This window comes from Dendrobates tinctorius, unplaced genomic scaffold (assembly GCF_039654945.1).
Source record: "Dendrobates tinctorius isolate UK_male_01 unplaced genomic scaffold, ASM3965494v1 ptg000145l, whole genome shotgun sequence".
NCBI lineage: Eukaryota > Metazoa > Chordata > Amphibia > Anura > Dendrobatidae > Dendrobates > Dendrobates tinctorius.
The window spans coordinates 11,438,117-11,458,146 of NW_027361812.1; the positions used below are offsets into that span (position 1 = coordinate 11,438,117).

A 20,030-nucleotide genomic window follows, 5' to 3' on the forward strand; every position below is an offset into this window, starting at 1 on the left:
GCACTGGAAATGGTTTAAGAGGGTTGATCCTATTGATTTGCAAAAAATGTGTTTTTCCACCTCCATTAAGCAAAAAACGGATCCTTTTCAAATGGGAGAAAAATGAATAGCTATTTAAGGGATCCATTTTCCATAAACTTCAGTGTTAAAAATAACAGATCCAGTTGAAATAACAAATTGCTGCTGGATCAGTTCCAAAGGATGATTACTAGATGTGTGAACATAGCCTTAATGGGACCTGAGTTTTTTCCTCCATGATAAGAGGCACCATCTTCCTCTGCCTGTGTAGAAATAAAATGCATATTTGTCAGAGTGTAGATTCAGGCAAGGCAGATAATGGTGGCTCTTTCCCAGTGTTCTCTGGCAGCAGCAGGCAGTTTGTGTATATTGGCCAGAAACTTTGGAGAACAGTAAAGGTGTCGCCATCAAATAATTTATTATTTACCCAAAAAGAGGTGAGTAATTTTAGCCTTTGTGAATTACAAGTGTAGATGCTCTAAATTATGGATATTTGCTTTGACTTGGAAAGAGTGTGAGATACATGGGATGTCCTGCACTTATAAGCTCAGTGTTAGACATCCTGTATTAATGGACCAAAAGGGTGGGGAATGTTTTCCTGAATTTCCAGAATATAATTATAACCCTTTACGATCAACACAGAACTTTATTCATTGACCTGAATCTCATGGCCTTGACTTTTTGACCTCAGTGTGGAAAGCCAAAGTGCACACTACAAAGTCACCCACATCTAAGAAGTGATATATAAAGTTCTGCAGCATAGCGCAAGAAGGGTTTACTCACTGGAAAAACAACAACTAACCCAAAGCCATACACCGATTAAAGTGGACCTGTTACCAGGTCATAAGTGGCCAGTTATTGCTCTTTATTCCCGCTGATCCACTGGGTATTACTTTAAATCCTTCACACCATACCAGTGATATGGGACTTTTTATTTAGTGTTAATGTTTCAGGTGTTTTAAAAGGAGGTGTTGCTTACAGGATTAATTAGGGGCGGGTCTTAATTACTATGTGAGCCACACCCCTTTGTAAAGACTATAAAATTACCACTAAATAAACAGGTCCATATATTTGGAACCATATGAAGGATTGAAACAATCGTCATGCTCAGAGAAGCATTGGGAATAGAATAAGAGCAAAAACTGGAACCTTTTTGACCTGGTGTCAGGTCCTCTTTAAAGCAAATTGAGATACAACATAATTTTTTTGTATTTTTTGAAGTTTTATCTCAGCAAATGATCCTAAATAACCTGACACACACTTTGATAAGGTTAGAGTCTGGAGAGGCACAAGGATCTAAAGCTGTCCAAACTTATTAAATTGATGTCACCCAAACTTGCCAATTTTGGCGGTCCGGCTAAACACCTAACGTGTATGGTGGTGTCCTGATTCTCTCCGAACAACAGTGGAGAGAAGGGTGGGGAAAGTGCATTTTAATCATCCAAATTATTTTCCTCTCAGATAAGATAAGACGCCAGGGGTGTCCGGCAGTAGCTAACTTCCATTTCCCTATTGAGAACACATGCCAGCTCGGGCCTGTATGTGTACGGGGGTGGGGGTGGGGGGTGAAAAGGAACAGTTGTTGGCCAAACTAGCATTTGGCCTATAGTCATCAAAAATGTGCCCTGCTCCATCCAGGAGAGATGGAGAGAAACAATTGGTCTCTCCTTGAGTCATAGTACCATGGTTAAGGTGCCACATCAGTAGTCTGTGACCGCCAGACGGTAGCCCTGCGAACCACCTCCTACGTGATGGAATTCCAGTTTTTTTCTGATTTGTAGGCCCGGGACAAGATCATTGTTATGGTGTGCCATACACATGACGCTATCCAGGGTCTAGAAGGTCAGAGGATGACGGCAGGTAAGAGAGGGTTGACAGGGCTTCTGTCCGGTGGCCACAGGCTTTTGATATGGCTTCTGGATTATGATCTGGACATGCAAATTGATTTACTCATCTGTAGTCTTCAATCTAAGGTCTCTAATAATAAAAAAAAAAACACAGGAGAAATAAAATCTTGATGTTACTTTTTTACTAAAGCAAATGTTTTATTATTCATTTTTGTACATTTATGAAAGAGTTGGAATTGCAATCTGCAATCGGAGTAGGAACTTTGGCTGACTGATTCCACAGCCTTTCATATTTGTCTCTCCAGCTTGCTATCTACCTCTTTTTTTCTCATTTTCCCCAATGTACACAGGAAGTATCTTTTAATTGTTGATTCTTGACATGCAAATCATTTTTAAGTTATTCCCCAAAATTTACTAAACGATGGACTAACCAATGCTAACCAATTTTAAGTTACCAATAATACATTATTGACCCTTTATTAAAGGGGTTATCCGGGACATTTATTACTTTTCCGTAAGGGTCTGCCTGGCACCGATTTCTTTGGGCTCAAAGTGATTCTCTAGGTTCCACTGACATCACGTCGGTACAGTTGCATCTTCTCTTCCAATTCGCTCTGCTGAAGGGTGTCTCTGCCACTGTCATGTTGACTGACAGCTGTCTCTCTACTACCTAACTGTGGGGAGCCAGCTGTCAATCAGCATTACATCTGCAGTGACACCTAGTTGACAGAATAGGGTGAAAGAGGAAGAGCTGCTCTGTTGACGAGATGAAATAAAGCAGGGGTGTCTCTGAGTGAACCGGCAGAGATCATCCTTTGCTAAACAGGCAGGTAGTTAGCAACTACCTACCTGTTACTTCTTAGCCCCATACGTAAAAATATTAAAAATTCCTGGATAGCCCCTTTAATTATCTAGATTTTATGATCTCTAAGTCTATATATAATACTCTTGTGTGAAAAGTTCTGTCCTCATAGCCATGGAACAATGTAACAAGGCGGATATATCACCTAAAATTGTTCCACATATTTGCCATATTCTGCACATGCACTGCTGTAAACACATATGCTGAAAATAATAGACAAATATAGCTACAAAACAGGTAAAAGCTAAAAATATATGTACAAAATGTCCAAACAGTCAGACCAGGACAGAACACGTGATTAACTCTTGTTTCATTGCATTTCCTGTTATGATTCAGTAGGTTATAAATGCTGTTCTGAATTCTTTTTTTCTGCGTCTTAATCCTGCCCTGCAGCCCTCCATGTATTTTTTAAGCATTACCGCACCCCACAAATAATTGTAGCACTGTATATTAATCCTGCCCTGCAGCACACTTTTCTATTGAATTATTGACCACACGCACATAAGCTCATTATACCAGTTGTTTGCCCAGCATGAGCGCCCCCCGTAACTCAACAGTATGTCTTTCCAACATAGACTTGATGGCCAATCCAAATCACCAGCCAGTTGGCACATAAAATGTGTGCTACTCCAAGAAGCGGCGGGCATGGCCACTTTTAGAATTGTTTTTCAGTTGCCCTGAAAGGCCCTTTTCAAAATGGAAAATTATTATTCCTTTATTCCACAAAGCACAAAGCTCTTCTACCGAAATTTTCAAATTCATCAGAAGTATCCCCCTTCTATAAGGCCATATGCACAAACCGAACACTTGTGCCAGAAATGCCTATGGTTTAGCAAGCAGAGTACAGTCTTCACCACAGAAAGTTGTTTTGGGACTTAAATATTCCATTCCATGTTTATACTTAAATCAATTTCCTTAACACTGCATATTAATGAATATGATGGGTCTTACAACCAAAGTCAGCCAATTCTCTCACATGACAGAATCGACGGCCGTGTGAGCTAGCCTCTTAAGGGAGTCTCTCAGCCCAAACTGACATTATAAGCTAAGCACATAGCCTTGCAAGGAATATTTTTTTTAAACGGCCTTCAACTCGATCTTGAGCCATGTCCACTTGATGGATTAACAATCTATAGGAAGATCGATCTTGGGCAAGCCTAAATAGGTCCACCAGGATCTTCCCTGCCGTTATCTTGATAGTTTCAAGCCATTGAATTGCTTTTCTTCTTCATTGCCTTGTTCCTTCTATCCTACCAACCATGATGTCTTTCTCCAGTGATTGCTCTCTTCCTATGATGTGTCCAAAGTAGGCAAGTCATAGTTTGGTAATCCACTTCCAGATGTCCATGGTTCATGTACAAGTTCTATCTGTGATGTTTATGGATAAAACTTGTACCTATGACAGGCTATAAGGCTGTTCACATGTCCGTTTTTTTTTTTCACAGACCAAGTTGTTTACACAAAAACATGGAGACATGTCCGATATTGATACGAGTGTCGGATCAAAATTAACAACGCAAGTGTAAGAAAAAAATCGCTCAACACTCGGATATCATCAGTTCATGAATTATGAACCATGACAAGCACAGTGAATATCTTTCAAAAGCGGTTGTTGATTTGGGCGCAAAGTAAAAAACGGTCTTTTTTTTGTCTTGAACTGATTTTATGATTTTTTTTAAGAGCTAAAATTCACACATTTCGCTAAATGAATCAAAAATTTTACCGAAACATTGTCATACTCAAAAATACACAAGAGAGAAATGGAGTGAAGTTGCGCCAAAGTTTGTGACCTTTTAAAAAAATTGCAATTGGTGAATCAGGCAAAAGCATCTGGACTCTCTAAACTCCGTCCACAAGATGGAACTAAAAAGGCAATTGGATATACAGTGAAATAGACTTCAAAAAAGACGCAAATAGAATAACCAATTAGGTGCAAACAACAAATTGCACAAAAAAATACAAAACTAGACAAAAAATCAGGAGCAAATGCAATGATGAATCAGGGCCTGAACTTTTTTAACAATTTACTATAAAATATTTTAAAAGGTTTATGTAATACAGTTTTCAAAGGCATTTTCACAATCTATGTGCTTCCTTCCAGCGCCAAGACCAAACATGCCTACAAACCACTCCTGTATTTTGACAATATTTTCAAACCAGTTACTTTACTAATTAAATCTAATTAAAATAAACTTGTACCAGAAAAACTGATTTACGTGCCAGTTCCCAAGTGTCTGCCTAACCCAACAGTAAGCAGCCACAGAAAACATACGACTACATTGAAGTACGGTAATAATTTTATATCAATGGGAACAACCAAGCAATAATTGGGGGAAATAGAGTTTGGATAGGTAGGATTTCATCTACACTATCCATTGTTCTTTGCTTCATTGAAATAACATGGCCATTCGTCAACATAGTGATTGTCATTAATTCTCATCAATGAGCATCTATGATGATAAAAAGACACTTTCCTACACCAGCTTACCCACACCACCACTCTACATTACCTGCACAACCACTCTACATTAACTACACCACACCTCTACATTACCCACACCACCACTCTACATTACCTGCACAACCACTCTACATTAACTACACCACACCTCTACATTACCCACGCCACCCTCTACATTACCAGTGCCACCAATCTACATTAGCCGCACCATCACTCCACATTACCTGCACCACTACATGAACCACCACTATTCATTACCCTCACCACCCTCTACATTACCCGCACCATCACTCTACAGTAGGCTGATAAGGTGCCAAGTAATGTCTATGTAAGGGAGATTCATACTACAGAAAGTAGAGGACCTAGAAGAAGACGCTCTGGTCTGTAAGCAGCTCATCATTTTATTGTTTCGGATCAATGTATCTCTTTATAAAAGTCTCACATTTATAAACTAATATAAAGCTTTTATTTTACTCCAAGGTCATAAAAGGCAGTAGACTTGTATCTACATCAAGAGGGGTTCAGCTAATTTTATATATATATATATCTAGACACCAACTAAAGTCTTTGGGAAAGATATGCAGCAAATATCTGTGATTCCAGCATACCTAAATCTGGTCATATACATGAGATGGCTGCCATGGTTGATCTCTCCCACCCTCTGTCCTAATCCTTATTTTGGTAGAGAGAGGGGGATAAACTGCAGCTCCTCACATCTGACAGCACTTATCTCATAGGTGAACAAAACACTGGGCATGTTCTCTCATGTGTATGGCCGGCTTTAGGCCACTGTGAAGGTAGATTATTGGATTGTATGAATTGTGTCTGCTTTTTAGCAAATAAAACATGTAGTTGAAAAAAAAAGTCAATGTATCTTTAAAAATAACACAGCTCCCCAGAGCCACTGGTTCACAAGTACAAAATTCTACATATCAGCATCTATGGTGGCCATAGTTTACCATTGTCCAAACTAATTTCACATGACTAGGTAACTATGAAATATGAATCAAAGGTTGAAAGTCACATTATAATTGTTTGCTCTCAATGGCATGAAATCCCACACGAGTTGGACGAACCCGCCTATTTCGGTGAGATCAATCAATGTGTATGGGGTCATCCCAACTCTCTCCAGACAGATGAAATCAGGGCAAAGAAGGATCTGACCTGTTGAATTTCAACAGCTACTTCTTTTGTTCGTTGCAGACATAATCTGCTCATAAGGAGTCTGGCAGAGGCTTCTCATAGAGGACACCGGCAGGAACTCTTGGCCCAACTAGGCGTTACTCTGTATGGAGGAGTCAGGAGAAATAGCAATCTGCCGAGCAATCATTCGGCCAACAGGTATCTAATGTGTATGGCCAGCTTTCCTCTCCTCACTGTACTGAAACACATGCATGTATATGAAGAGATCAGGAGAAATAGCTGCTCACTCTGACTACAGATATTAAAGGAGAACTTCATCTCCACATTTATGGCCACCTTCCTACTCTCTACTGCTCTTCTTCCACATCAAACTTTCACTTTAACTCTTTGGGATTTTATTAGTGGCCTGTGAAGAGCCTGATTTACATTTCAAATTGACCAGTTACTACTGTAGCAGACCAAATGACAGATTAGAAGACTTTTACTATACAAAAGGGAGAGAAGAAATTCTGGGTGATTGAGCAGAGAATGAGATGTAATTTTAGCCACATCTCATGGACATTGGTGACGCTATTTGTGGTCCAAAAGTGGATGTAACAGAAGTTTACCCTATATTTATGCAATAGTACCCCAAAACATATACCAATCAGAAAGGGACATTGTGGTACACAATATAAACGAGACCTTTCAACCAGTCAGAAACAACATGTTCATGCTATTATTTAGACCCTTCAGATACACACTGGCTTTTGGTAATTAGGTGCACATGCCAAACTTACAATGGTTCGTCCTGGTCATTACATGGCCTCAAAGGTTGGGCACGATGAAGGCTCCCATACCCAAGAGACTAATGTAGGTAGCACACGCTGATATCGACAGGTTTGGTAGACAGTCTGATGTGTATAGGGACCTTGGAAAACTGATGGTTGGGCAAAATGTTGACTGGCACGTCCAATTTCAGACTGCTGATCATCTTTAGATAAGATGCTGCCACAAATATCTGTTGGCAGGTTTCTCATAGAGAACAAAGGAACGCTTGGCCAAATGAGAGCTCCTGGGAATGGAAAGACGTCTGAGATGGCTATGTTGCAAATGTTCTGCCAAAGCTTCATTCAGCCAAAGCTTCATACAACATTCTTATATATTTTAAATAAAGTGAAAGGCCCTGACTATATTATATTGTTTTCACTGGAACCTGGGATCCATACATTGACTACAAGTACATACAGTACACACCATTTGAATGCCGCAGAGCAGGCCTCCGTATCCATTACAGTTAGTAGTTCATTTACAAAAGAAATTTTTGAGTTGGGCGATCATTTTTGCATTTGCACAATTCAAAGCTTAAAAGGCAAAAATCCAGATTTTGTCATTTGTATGTGCTTTGTGTTTAGACTACTTTACTCAACGGTGCTTAAAACAACTCAGTTTCCATATTTCTGCCCAATGGATTGCGTTTCCACAAGTCCATAAAGTTTTGGTCTGAATGTTGGTGCAGGATTTTTTTTGGACGTGCTTTTTTTCTCATCTGCAGTGTTATTTGAACTTTTGTTAAACCTGCTTGCACATGTCACCCAGAGTGTTTCTGTATATATTACATAGTAATTATAGGCTCACTAAAGAGACTCTAAACCTTTGCCAGGTCACTGGCCCTAAAGGGACTCAGCCAGACAGCTCTGGATTCAGATTGTTCCTATCTCTTGCTACTACTGTTCCCCAGATGTGCGCAGTCTACTACATTTTTCTAACAGCTTGAAACTTAGATATGTGTATTAAATGTTTTCTAAAAGTTCATTTTAGAAGCTGCTTTGCAAAGCTTCAGTTTTTGTAATTTTGGTTGTGTTTTTTGATTCAGCTTTTGTTAATCCAAACATAGACGTTAGTAGCAAATATAAGACATTTTAATCTTTGTTTTGAATGTTTCCTTTTGATTGCTAGATCCATTTTCTGCCAATTTTTGCACCATAATTGGCATATATAACTCTGAAATAAAGGAGTAAGGTAATAAAAATAATTGTCATGGACAACTCCTTTAAGGCTCACAAATCCATCGGAAAAAAATGAATGAGTTTGTGAGTGGTAAGGAAAGCTTCTCAGACTGCATCAGCCATGTTGGACTGTTTCGGCTGATGATACGGCCAGTGCTTATGACCAACCAAAAAATGTAACATGCCTGATTGGTCTTTTGAAAGATAACAAACATTAGCCAGTGGGCTATTGCTTCTCCAAGGTGGATGATAACATTTGTCAAGATCACAATCTACTATTACATCTGATTTTCAACTGGTGTGTATGGAGGTCTTTAGTGGCTATCATACGCCAATATGGTAACATAGTAACATAATTTTGAAGGCTGAAGGAAGACCTTATGTCCATCTAGTTCAGCCTATTTTTAGTGCAGCTGTTCTGCATTGTTGATCCTGGGGAAGGCAAAAAACCCACAGAGTGGAAGCCAATTTTCTCCATAGGGAAAAAATTCCCTTCCCCTAAGCTGGGTCAACCATCTACCTATAATATTCTGTTATTTGTAACCTTCTATACTGTTACTCACAAGAAAAGCATCCATTCCTTTCTTAAATTCATTCAGTGAGTTGGCCATCACCACTTCCTCAGGAAGAGAATTCCAGAGCCTCACTGCTCTTACCGTGAAGAACCCTCTTCTATGCTGGTGCAGAAATTGTCTTTCCTCCAAACGAAGAGAATGCCCCCTTGTTCTTGTCACAGTCCTTGGTACAAACAGTTCATTGGCGAGATCTCTGTATTGCCCTCTGATATACTTGTACATATATAAAGTCTCCCTTAAGTCTTCTCTTTGCTAGAGTAAATAGACCTAATTTTGATAAGAAAAGAGAAAACTTAGGGGAGAATTAATATAAAAAATATAAAAAAATATAAAAAAAAGATGATTGTTGGAGTCATTTGTGCCAAGTCTTTTAATAGGTGCATGCTTCTTAATGAATTTGGTGAATTGTGCCAAAGTTAGAACATTACATTTACAATAATTCTATGACCAGGTGTTACTATGCATCCTAAATTTGCGTCATTTGAGGCTATCTAAAATCCTGTTACTTACACCCCTCTCGGTAAAACATACTCACTTTTTTCACTTTTCGTGAGCATAACGTAAAGAGAAAACATTGCTCAATTTCCAAAACTTTGCCCAATTTTCAACTTTCTGGAGTTCACGTAAAGTCAAAAACTGTCATAAATGGGTCAATAAATGAGGGCTAAGGTGGTTAAAGTAGGTCAAATAAAAAAAATAAAAAAAGAAAGTCAATGAATAAAAAAGAGTGGACAATGAAATGTGGATATGATAGGCAAGCAATGGGGCAACATGGGTGGCAAAATATGGAATGACAACTTATAATTCCTGGTAAGCTCATTTTAGGCTGTGCCCTTGATTGTTATCTGTGGGTCATTGTCTATGTGTAAGTAATTGTTCTCAGAGCTGTATACGACACCCTTTGTAATCAATGGGCACCTACTGTAAGTCAATGATTGCTATAGTGGATTTGTACCCTCCTTTGACTGAGGCCACAAAAGACATGGGGTCGACTGAAACAGGCACCTTCTTTAACAAATTGCTGCGCTGTCAGCGTTTGTGTGACTTTTGCAGGCTTACGTTTTTAAAAATAGCACCGATTTTACACACATCAGTCCAAGGTAATTGTATGTTTTCCCCATCATGATTCATAGTTTATTTAGAACAGCCATAAAAAAATAAAGATGTTCTTCCCGTCTGTAATGAACGTAATTCACCTAGCCATACTAAACGCATCGAAATTAAAGAAAAATCAAACTGTAATTTACACGACGATGTAACGTAGATGTTCCCACAGCGAAACTGTAAAAGTAGAACATCAGATGACAAACATCTGTGGAAGCATGAGACTATCAGCTCAATGAAATTAGCCATAAATTCGCAAAATATGTAGAGGTAATACACATGCCACAGAGATATAGCCCGGGGCAGGAAGCAAGGAAACATTTCTGCACAAAGAACACTGTGCTTTTCTTTCATATAGACACTAAAGGCAATTTCTGCACTAGTTTCCACAAACTTTACATGTATCAACAGCAAAATGGAAAATAAGGATCTTTGCAATATATTTTATCAGAAAAATCTGTGTCTTTCTCCACTTATGAGCCACTTTTTCTTCTATCCCCAAAGCACTCTGAACTCAAAATTTCTGAGAAACAGCTGAAATATGTATTTGTCTAAACCAGTCAGACTGCCAGCTCATTGAGGAATCAGATTGCAGCTGCGCATTAAAGTCTTTGGAGAAAGAAGGGGCGGAGGAAGATGGAGGAGCTTCTGGATATGCACAGTACACATGTCTACGTGTACACATGCCTCCGTCTACAATGCAGAGATCACACAGATCCCACCGCTGCCACCAGTTTGTCGGGGAGAACAACGGAGAGATCATGCAGATCCCACCACCGCCACCAGTTTGTCAGGGAGAACACTGGAGAGATCACGCAGATGCCGCCGCTGCCACCAGTTTGTCACGGAGCGCAACTCCACTGCCTCCAATCGTCAGGACAATTAAGTAATTGAGTGACGAGTGATGGATGAGGCCGTGGCTGCTTCAGCTAATAGACTGGTTATTGGGGAATGCACAGTGAGCGTATGGTATATACACCTCCGATTCCAAGACATGGAAAATATACAGTATATACTCCAATACAATCACTGCCAACTCAACAATAACAAAAGGAACCATTAGCTGCAACCACCAATCCTTTATACATGCCGGTTGGACACGTTACAGGTATTGTATGGCTTCAGGGGTTTACAGAAGAAGAGGAACTGAGCTATTACATTTTTTATAGTTAATTTGGAAAGATAGGCAGTGTTTGTAGAAAATATAAATAAAGATGTTACAAAATGGAAACAAAAGAATAGGGTAAATACAATCCCATGGAATAAAAGGGATAACAAAAGTAAAAGTAATAAACCCGATGTCATGGAAATGGCTCAGAGCTTAGTGGAGGGAGGTACGTCTTAGGAAAACAGACAGAACTACATAAGCTGTACCTTCCAGGACTGACAAATGACAGAAACCCAAACTCTCATCTTTATTAGATCAAGGCTATGCCCACATACCTCCCCTTTCGTGAGCTCATATGGGGCTGGTCGTGAAATGTGCTAGGTCTTTTAGAAGTTTATGAGATCCCCAACTTACAGGATGTCTTTGCCCCGGGAGGTCCCAGGCGGGAGATATCTTTGTCATGTTTCCTATCACAATTTGACTTTTCTATAGAGATGAAATATGGCATCTTCAGTCGATATTAAGATGGAGGTTTTCTCCCGGGCCTCTCCCGGGCCTTATGATAATATGAGTGAATGCGTTATGTTCATCCCTACGATGCTGAAAATCTGTCTCCCATAAATATCAGATCAACGCTAACCCAATAATCATCATTGACTGCTGACTACAGAAATTCTAAGATAATTCCTTTGAACAGAGGAAGCTGATTCCTTTTAACAGAAAAAGCCCCTGTACTTCCCAGGTTCTGAGTAAACGAATCCTAGGCTTGTTGGCTGGTTCTCATCAGATTCCCTATGGTAACTACCTGTTCACGACAGGAGGTTCTACATCAATGGAGGTTGAAATGTCAGTTCTTTCTCACTTCTCCAGTTATAATTAATCCCATATATTCAAAGTGAGGGTTATACAGTATGTCCCCTCTCCGGAGATGTCTTTATGGATTTTCCAATTTTTCTCTTCAACACACCTCAATCTATAGGAAACCTTGGTTTTGGACAGATTTCGCTTCATGAAGAGAAAAAATATCTAAAATAAAATAAATATACCAAGATGTGTTATTGTTTTTATAGAAATACTTGCGAAGGGACCATAGGCAATTTACCATAATACCCATAACAAAGTAAAAAAAGTCTAATTCTTTGTGGTTAAGCAGAGCACTTGGGGGCCTCATCATGATATTCTGATGTACATATTTATCAACTCCCCGGAGGTTGCACATCAGTTCTCATCAGCTTGGCATTAATAAGTTAAACTCAGCCTTTATAGATCACAAAATGCAGATCAATTATGAGACATTAGTACAGAGGAAATTGATACATAATTAGTAAAAACTGAACTTCAACTCTAATGGTTTATTTCTTAGAACTATACAATGTCTACCTGGTCTTACCCCATAGGACCTGCTAGTAGGTGAATCTCAATCACGATGTTCTCATCTAGATATGTAACTTGAAGTATCTCTACTTACCTTACCTACCCTCTGCTGTTTAATGACTTTTTATTGCAATCCTTGAAGCACTGGAGCTCAATGTAATTGCAAACTCTGTACCTCCTATTATTAGTACCACGTATCTTCCCCTCATCTGACCTCCACCCAAGCACCAACATTTTGTCTTTTTTCCTCCCCTGGTTAATACAGGTTTACCTTTACAACAAAAGTAATATTCCCGAGTCCTGATCATCTCCTCTATCTCTACAAATTTTAATGATATTTTCGTCTGAAACCATATGGCATTACAGAGAAAAAATACTTAAAAAATCCAGCTGGGGTCTTTCTAAAATTTTACTATTCTATAGAATCAGAGACTCATAAAGTAAACTCACCATCCCCGGGTCTGGCCTTGCCTCTCTGTCACTGACCCGGTCTTTGTTGATCGGCTGCAGCAGTGACATCACTTTGACAGTGCTGCAGCCAATCACTGGGCTATGCCAATCACATAGGGAGAGCTGCTAAGCCCAATGATTGGCTGCAGCAGTTACAAGCATGGTCATATCACTGCAGATCAATAAAGACTAGAGCAGCGGCCCAAAGACAGAGGGACAGTGAGTGACAGCTCAGTAGAGTTGATTAGTGTCTTTAGTAATAAAAATTAATACAGGCCAATCCCTTCAAATAACTGATTTGTGAGAGGAATACAGTAAAGAAGTTACACATGTGCATTACACAACTGCACAACTAAGGGGGTCACGTCATCACTTATCTGCAGGATAGGTGATAACTTGTTGATCGGTGGAGGTCCGACCACTGGGACCCGCGCCGATCAGCAGAACGGGGAATTTTATATCTGTTAGAATAGTGCGGCATCTCAACCTGACTCTACATTCAGTCTTTATGGGGTTGACGAACGCTGTGCTCGGCTTTTTCAGGCAGCCCCACAGAGAATTAATGAAGTGCTGTCAAGTGTCCAACCTGTTGTACATGGGATAAAAGTTCCCTGCTTTGGAAAAAAAATACCCCAACCTGCCGACACGACATGAGTGGAACAAGCTGCCAGGAGAAGTGGTGAGTTCTCCTTCAATGGAAGTCTTCAAACAGAGGCTGGACAGACATCTGTCTGGGATGATTTAGCGAATCCTGCTTTGAGCAGGGGGTTGGACCAGATGGCCCAGGAGGTCCCTTCCAACTCTACGATTCTATGATTCTATGACACTGACCGATCGTTATCCCATAGACTCCTGATAGGTGATAACGTGCTTTAGCAGATAATAAAATGGAGGACTATGAGACGTGAAGGAATTTCCAATTCTCTACTTTTTGCCTTGTATATGTCGGAGCAATTTTCATTAGTGTTTTGGATCCAATTTTCATCAGTGTTTGGTCAGTGTGTCAGTATTTAGCGTCAGCGTTTTATCAGTTTTTCTCCTATGCCATACGACACTGATGCAGGCTTCTCACGCTTCTACTATCGGTCAGTGAAAGTGGGCAGCACGGGAACACCACTGGGATGGCCATGCCACGCGCTGTCCTCGTTCTTCACAAACCCATAGACTTGAATAGGGTGGGGGCCAAAATCAAACCATTCTCCACATAAAAGACACACAATGTGAACAGCCCCATAGACTATAACGGATATGTGTCCCGTCCGTGACAGGGTACGTTCATTTAGGCAAAACGTGTATTGGCTCTGTGACATCTGTGTGGAAAACGGTTTAACGGCGGCGTCACATGCAAAATGTATGTGAAAATCGGAGGTGTGAAGGGAGCGTATGTGAGACGAATCTTGTTCTATCGGCTGTAAAGAAATATAATTTAACAAAAAATGATATATATAAATGTAATAAAAGACGCATTTTCGATCCGTAAAAATCTTATGAATCAGCGTGGAGTATAGGAATATGGAGTATTATATGTATACTAATATCCCAAAAATGTATGAGTTAGCGGTGAGGGAAAAAAAAAAGAAGAGAAATCCAAATACATTACATGGTAACGTTCGGCCAAAGGACCCACAATTATTAATTTCTTGCTTTGAAGTTCTATCCTGGGACGGAGCAGTCCCGAAATCTCCCATTTCTGTCACACTCCCTACAATCTAAGTGTCTTCAGCACACAAACCAACGCTGTGGTTACCTCACCACATCACAGGGTCATTAAACCGCTCTTCCCCGAACTCCCTCCTTTTACCATCATCCTCCTGGGTACCACACACAAAATCACAGAGCCGCAGTCAGACCCCGCTCTGGGGGGCAAGAGGCGGAGCAGGAAAGGGTGCTGCTTCTTTCCCCGTATGCCAACCCCCTCTCTGCTGAGTTCACCTCACCTCACCTCCTTCCCCCCAATACCCTTTTCTTCAACCTCCTCCACTATAAAAATATTCACACAGGATGGAAAATAAGAAATGTCAGTGGAGACTCCTGCTGGCCATCCTGGTAACTGCAACAGAGTATCATATATATTTTGTACACAGACAACTGAGGGTTAATTGGTAAAGGTGAGCAAAGTTAGTATATAACTAGTATGAAAAATACTCTGCAATATACCAAAGTGGATATATATAGAAAAGGAAATTATTTTATATTCCCAGTCCAAAAAAGGACAGAATACATCATTAACCCAATGGGGGCAGCCCTGGTATTGTACTGGAATAACCACACAAGGGGCGATATACATATTAGACAGAAGTTAGTTGATGGTTGATCAACCACTAAACAAAAGATCGTCTGGTGAATGATTGTTCAGAAATGCATAAATTAAGATAATGCAGTAAGTTTGGATGGAAAACTAATGAAAACATATGGTGATCTAAGAATGACTTGTGCAAAGCGGCAAAAATGGTGGCGATGGCCCACACACAAAGTGGCGTGGAGGCTTGGTCATAACATGTCTTGCTTTACACATTTGTTTTGAAAATAAAGAAAAGTTTTATGCATAAAATACGGATAAATATAAAATATTTATATAAATAAAATATAAAGCGTAAAAAAAAAAAAAAAGAAAGAAAGGAAAAGCGAAAAAAGCCCAAAATGACAATAAATAGAGGTTTCTTAGCAAAAGTAGGATTCCATAACGATCCGATGAGCCGCATGGCAAGGAAAGGGTGCAGAGTGAAAATTGTCAATTAAATGCAAAGACTTCCTTGTGCCTATGAGTAGTCTGATCCGCCACATTGTGCTGCAGCCAGTGCGATGTATGACGAGGTCTGGCCAGAAAAGTGGCCGAGGCTGCAGGTCAGGAAGCCACAAGTCAGGAGGGGAAGCCCTGGAGCATCTAGTCAGGGTGCAGGGAGAAGGAGCCGAAATGAGGAGCGGGAAGGAAAAGGGGGATCGAGGAAAAGGCTAAAAGGATCTAGAAGTAAAAAAGTAAGAATGACGCTAGAAAGAGCAGAACAGAAGGGGATCCGGAGGACCGAGAACAGGAGGGTCGGTGACAGCCGTGACCTCTGCCCTTCCGCAGCCAAACCACAAGGCACCGTGTCAGGAGAGGTCTGCGCCCCCATCACTGAGGACCGGGGGCACAAGACGAGGACCGGGAGGCGAAGGACACGGGAGAAGGGCTCCAGCCGGGATCAATTAATGAAGGAAACCAAAAATCTCCTCCGACTTCCTGAGATGAGAAATCTTCCCTCCTCCCTGAAAAGTTCCCGAAAAGAAAACAATAGCCGTCCATCCCCCACCAGCTGACATGAGTGGCCACTCACCTGGTCCACAAGCACGGCCTCCAGCGGAGAGGAGCGTACCTGGCCGGGTGTGAGCGTCCGTCACCAGCCAGCAGACCGTGAGTGTGTGTGTGAGTGCTCTCGCCTCCTCACTTACACTACCGACTCATTACAATCTGCTATTCATAACCCGGGTCATGTGACTCCACTCACAAAATATAAAGCACATTTTTTTTCTCTCTTCACAAACCACAGAGTGAATTTCAGTGGAAAGCAGGGAAAATGTAACCCCCCTCCTCTTCTTCATCTTCTGGCCGTGCCATTCCAGGCATTATATGGCCATCCTCCTGGAGCGGCCAGGACGGCATTCCGGTGCACACACATACGTGTGGCGGAGCGTCGCGGGCGCACACATCTGCACACAACCTCAGGATTTGTCCTATTTTTAACACTTAAACACATTTTAACCCTGTAGACTGTGAGTCCTCGCGGGCAGGGTCCCCTCTCCTACTGTATCCTCACTCATCCCTGTAGACTGTGAGCCCTCGCGGGCAGGGTCCCCTCTCCTTATGTATCCTCACCCATCCCTGTAGACTGTGAGCCCTCGCGGGCAGGGTCCCCTCTCCTTATGTATCCTCACCCATCCCTGTAGACTGTGAGCCCTCGCGGGCAGGGTCCCCTCTCCTTATGTATCCTCACCCATCCCTGTAGACTGTGAGCCCACGCGGGCAAGGTCCCCTCTCCTACTGTATCCTCACCTATCACTGTAGACTGTGAGCCCTCGCGGGCAGGGTCCCCTCTCCTTATGTATCCTCACCCATCCCTGTAGACTGTGAGCCCACGCGGGCAAGGTCCCCTCTCCTTATGTATCCTCACCTATCACTGTAGACTGTGAGCCCTCGCGGGCAGGGTCCCCTCTCCTTATGTATCCTCACCCATCCCTGTAGACTGTGAGCCCACGCGGGCAAGGTCCCCTCTCCTTATGTATCCTCACCCATCCCTGTAGACTGTGAGCCCACGCGGGCAAGGTCCCCTCTCCTTATGTATCCTCACCTATCACTGTAGACTGTGAGCCCTCGTGGGCAGGGTCCCCTCTCCTTATGTATCCTCACCCATCCCTGTAGACTGTGAGCCCTCGCGGGCAGGGTCCCCTCTCCTTATGTATCCTCACCTATCACTGTAGACTGTGAGCCCTCATGGGCAGGGTCCCCTCTCCTTATGTATCCTCACTTATCACTGTAGACTGTGAGCCCTCACGGGCAGGGTCCCCTCTCCTTATGTATCCTCACCCATCCCTGTAGACTGTGAGCCCTCGCGGGCAGGGTCCCCTCTCCTACTGTATCCTCACCTACACTGTAGACTGTGAGCCCTCGCGGGCAGGGTCCCCTCTCCTTATGTATCCTCACCTATCACTGTAGACTGTGAGCCCTCGCGGGCAAGGTCCCCTCTCCTTATGTATCCTCACCTATCACTGTAGACTGTGAGCCCTCGCGGGCAGGGTCCCCTCTCCTTATGTATCCTCACCCATCCCTGTAGACTGTGAGCCCTCGCGGGCAGGGTCCCCTCTCCTTATGTATCCTCACCTATCACTGTAGACTGTGAGCCCTCACGGGCAGGGTCCCCTCTCCTTATGTATCCTCATCTATCACTGTAGACTGTGAGCCCTCGCGGGCAGGGTCCCCTCTCCTTCTGTATCCTCACCTATCCCTGTAGACTGTGAGCCCTCGTGGGCAGGGTCCCCTCTCCTTCTGTACTTGTGTGTCCCTTTTCTTACACATGTTTACTATACTTGTCTATATTTCCCCTTTTCACATGTAAAGCGCCATGGAATAAATGGCGCTGTATAAATGCATAATAATAATAACTTATCAAAATTCATGATAAGTTTTAAATGTAAAAAAAAACCTATATCTTTCTCTGGGAAGACTGGGTGACGATCAATATGGCCACAATTAGAGCTTCTAACTAGGGCTGTCACCCACCTTTCCAAGAGTCCCGAGAGGCAGAGCTGACTAGTTTTGCACATATAAAGAAACAAGGGATGGGTTGCTGTCTGGGAAAGTAGAAATTGGAATTCTGTAGGGCTAGGGGGGTTACCTGTACGGAAGATGCAGCGTTCGCCACCCAGCTTTCTGTACGCACATGTCAGTAAGTCTGTGTTCAGATGGGACAGTTTTTCCTGCAAGGCAAAATCTTATTATAATGCACATATCAATGTGGATCCTGCAGAGGACGTTACCATAGATTTCACGTTTTTCATTAACAATCACCAGTGATAATTCTGCAAAACCTTAAAGGGAATCTGGCACAAGGTTTTTAACACCTAATATGAGAGCAGAATAATGCAGAGGCAGAGACCCTGATTCCAATGATGTATCACTTGCTGGGCTTCTTGCTGTAGTTTTGATAAAGTCACTGTTTTATCAGCAGATTATCACTATAGGACTGCCAGGTAGTCTGACCACACCCCACCTCTGATTGGCTGCTTTCAACCTAGTACACAAAAGCATAAAAAACCTTCCAATCGGTGGTGTGGGTGGGGTTATACAGAGCTCAGCATTCAGAGAACTGCTAGATCTGAGCAGAGAAAACAGGGATTTAATAAAAACTGCAGCAAGAAGCTCAAATAAATGCTATATCACCGGAATCAGGCTCTCCGCCCCTACATCATGCTGGTCTCAGATCACATAGCAGGAACCTGCAAACAGAATGGCTTTAAAAGAGTTGTCCACCTCAGGGGACAATTACTATTTTTTACTTAAATGCATGTACTTGGGAATAAGAATATTTTTTGCAATTTAGTTTCACTAAACATTTTGCACCGTTTGACTTTTACCAGCTGTTTCCCTGCACCTTCAACTTTTATCTGGTCTATGGTCATATATCTGCTGAGAACAGCTAGAAAAAAGACAGGGATTAGTTAAATAACTCTCCAACCAGATCATCAAAATGAGCTCACTGATGGATTCTCAGTTGAGTCATTCCACAGAATTTTTAATGAAACACTATTAGAGAAAGGATTTTTTAGCCAACAATACATGCATTTATTTAGGAAAAAACTCTCCAAAATTGACCAGTTTTAAAGGGGTTGTCCTCTACTGTACATGCCCTTATTAATGGCCACCAAGTAGGTGAACAAATAAATAACAAATTCTTGTATTTTAGATTTGCAACAACATCCTGGGTGTTAGGTGAGCACTGCAGCCAGTCAGCTGCAAATACTTCATAGAGCAAGTTCAGGGAGGCCACAAATCTCTGGTGCTGGAGATGGAGTACTTGAGAGGGATCCGGTACCGAGTATGGAGGAGCAATAGTGAACTTTCTCTTCTGGTCTTTGGAGGAGGATCTTCACTACTGAAAATGTGCAGCACAGATTCAAACATTTTAAAGAAGCACTCCTCCTCCTTCCACCAAAATGTTATTCTCTTAATATTATGCAGTCATCATATTATATAGCACGGTGTACTTACAATTGCTCATTTTGCCTTTTTACAGTTAATTCTTCTGTTTTCTCTGCTCTATGCAGGCAGAAAGGCAAAATGAGCAATTGTAAGTACACAGTGCTATATAATATGATGATTGAAAAATATTAAGAGGATGAAAATGTTGATGGAAGGAGGAGGATGCTGCTTAAGAGCAGCATCAAGATACACAACCTAAAGGGAGAGAAGAGAATATAGGAGATGATCACTGCTATAGTGCCCTGGTTATCCTAGATTTTTTGATAAGTAAGGACCTTAGAATGAAGAACATAAAATATATTTATTTTACTAACATTTCTAAACTTTTCTAAATTCTTTTGGAAATTAATACATCTGCTGTGTAGTA

General features: G+C 41.6%; 1 protein-coding gene across 3 annotated transcripts in view; it reads right to left on the reverse strand.

The window, feature by feature from the left end:
- RARG (retinoic acid receptor gamma) overlaps positions 1–16,392 on the reverse strand; it is a 243,148-nt gene extending 226,756 nt beyond the window's left edge. For 2 of the 3 annotated variants that reach the window (XM_073546184.1, XM_073546182.1), the window contains exon 1: positions 16,245–16,392. The gene's annotated coding sequence lies outside the window, so the exon portion shown is untranslated. Of the gene's footprint in view, positions 1–11,911; positions 11,931–16,244 lie in introns of those variants that run through there. The other variant, XM_073546183.1, reaches the window with a different exon arrangement.
- Between the last annotated feature and the right edge of the window lie 3,638 nt (positions 16,393–20,030).